The sequence below is a fragment of the Pteronotus mesoamericanus genome, unplaced genomic scaffold, assembly GCF_021234165.1.
Source record: "Pteronotus mesoamericanus isolate MK-2021 breed Mesoamerican mustached bat unplaced genomic scaffold, CSHL_Meso_final scaffold_45, whole genome shotgun sequence".
Taxonomy (NCBI): Eukaryota; Metazoa; Chordata; class Mammalia; order Chiroptera; family Mormoopidae; genus Pteronotus; species Pteronotus mesoamericanus.
In genome coordinates, this window is record NW_026555317.1 from 2,481,190 (window position 1) to 2,483,964 (window position 2,775).

Below are 2,775 nucleotides of genomic sequence, written 5' to 3' on the forward strand. Positions count from 1 at the left end.
ACTTCGATATCATAAATTAGTACAGCCATTATGGAAATCAGTATGGAAGTTCAAAATTATTTATTGAGCAATTACTGTATGTCAAGTTTGAGATATCTCAGTGAGACCAATATCTACCCTGTAACTGTTAGTAACTCATATCCTTATAATCCTGTTTTCCCATTTAGAAAAATTGAGAAAATTGAACTAGATTTCACAGCATGGCTCTAGGATTCAATAGAACTAAGAAGCTTGCAATCCTTTTGTGCTGGCAAAAAGGACATGCTAATGGGTGCTTGTTACAAGAAGAAATTTGACTGAAGAAAGACTTCAAAGGATGGGAATGATCCTTAAATCATGATTTTCAGCACTTTTATTATGACATGTAATTATGGATACTTTACCATCATCTTTTTAATCTGGTTTATTAAAAAGAACACTCAGCCAATCCTAGCAGCAAATGTTTTTGCATTTTGCTGCTAATGTTTTCAGTCAGAAATAAATGAATATATTACTACCATTAAAAATAAATAAATTACCCTGGAAAACAGAGAAAAGATTATTTTTTTGACAAACATGGGAACACTTATGCCCCCAAACTAGGTAGTGATACAGCATGTCCCCTGAAAAAGAACTGTTTTAACTTCTTGAGGAAATCAATGTGCTAAAATTTTAAGCTTGAGTTACCAATAAGCAATCTAGTATAGCCCCCACAAATTTAGAAAAACAAGTGAGGCTTAGGACTTTGATGGCAATGGAAAAAAAAAAGAAATTCCATAGTGTTTCACCAGTTTTCAGTGTTAAGAGGGAAAATATCTTCAAGAATTGCATTGATAGCTGTCCCCGATTTAGAAGGAGCTTTTTGGATCCTTCTCAAATCTCTGTCTGGTTTGGCTTCCCCACCTCCACCTCAACCTCCACCACATCCACAAGGGTGACCTAGAAGACTTAAAATGTGTCCACCTCTGGCCCCTGGGCCTTCAGCAGCCTCTGGTACACAAGTGGGCCAAGCATCAGCTCCTTGGCCTTTTCCCAGGAGGGCCTGAATGCCAACATGAATCTGGCCGGGGGGAGGATTGGTGGAACTCGGATTATGGGAACCATCAAAGCTGTCCAAGTGAACCAGAGCCTGCTGAGCCCCCTGAAGCTGGAGATGGACCTCTAACATCCAGGCTGTGCACAACCAGGAGGAGCAGATCAAGAACCTCAACAACAACTTTGCTTCCTTCATCGATAAGGTGCAGAGATTGGAACAACAGAATAAGATTATGGAGACCAAGTAGACTCTCCTTCAGCAGCATGAGATGACTCCCAGTAACACGAACAGTGTGTTCAAGGGCTGCATCAACAATTTTCGGTGGCACATGGAAATGCTGATCCAGGAGAAACTGAGGCTGGAGGCGGAGTTTGGCAACATGCAGGGGCTGGTGGAGGACTTCAAGAATAAATATGAGGATAAGAGCAACAGATGCACAGAGATGGAGAATAAATTTGTTCTCATCAAGGAGGATGTGGATCAAGCTTAAATGAACAAGGGAGGGCTGGAGTCATGCCTGGAAGGGCTGACTGATGAGATCAACTTCCACAGGGAGCTGTATGAAGAGAAGATTAGAGAGCTGCAGTCCCAGATCTCTGACACATCCATGATGCTGTGCATGGACAATAACTGCTCCCAGGACCTAGACAGCATCATTGCGGATATCAAGGCCCAGTACAAGGAGATCACCAACTGCAGCTGAGCTGAGGCTGAGACCATGTACCAGATACTATATCAAACATGAGGAGCTGCAGATAATGGCTGGGAAGCATGATGATGACCCGAGTCCCACGGAGATGGAGATTTCTGAGATTAATCGGAACATCAGCCAAATCCTGGTTGAGATCAAGGGCCTCAAAGTCCAGAGGGCTTCCCTGGGGGCTGCCATCAATGATGCCAAGCATCATGGGCAGCTGACCTTCAAGGATGCTCAAGCCAAGTTGGCTAAACTGGAAGCCGCTTTGAGAACCACTAAGAGGGACACAGCTGGCAGCTGCATGAGTACCAGGAGCTCATGAATGTCAAACTGGCCTTGGCCATGGGGATTGGCACCTACCACAAGCTGCTGGAGGGTGAGGAGAACGGGCTGGAGCCTGGGATGCAGAACATGAGTATCTCTACCAAGACCACCAGCAGCTATTCAAGTGGGCTGAGCCGGGCTTACACAAAACGTCATTTGCGTCCTGGGCTTCTGGGCCAGCCTGGGCTCTGGCGGGGGCCCTAGCTTCTTCCAGCACCAGCTCCAGCACCAGCTCCTCCAAGACAGTGGTTGTGAAGAAGATTGAGACCCACAATGGGAAGCTAGTGTCTGAGTCATCTGATGATGTCTTGCCCAAGTGAACAACTACTGCAGCCCCTCCTGTCCTCCCGGCTGGCAGGAAAGGAGCTGTGCAGGGGAGTGGAAGGCGCAGGAGGCCCACTAGAGGCTCAGTGCCAGGCCTCAACTCACCCTTGGGGTGGGGGAGTTTACCGCCTGGAGGATTGCTTCATACCCGTGTTTCCAACTAAAAGCCAAAACAAGCATTTTTCCTTTAAATAAAGTCTCAGCTGGCTCTGAAAAAAAAATTACATTGATAGTATGCAATTTTTACTCCTTACTATTATGTTTACAAAATTTCTTCTAGCATGTTAAAATATAAATAGGTATAATGGATGGATAGATGGATAGATAAATGGCTGGATGGGTAGATGAATAAATAGATAAATAGAGAGATAGCAAAAACTTAAGTAAAATCCTAAAAAATATATTTATAAAAGTA

The 2,775-nt window shown here is 44.3% G+C and overlaps 1 pseudogene; it reads left to right on the forward strand.

The window, feature by feature from the left end:
- Window positions 1–733: 733 nt before the first annotated feature.
- On the forward strand, window positions 734–2,356 carry LOC129086820 (keratin, type II cytoskeletal 8-like; annotated as a pseudogene).
- The last annotated feature ends 419 nt before the right edge of the window (window positions 2,357–2,775 follow it).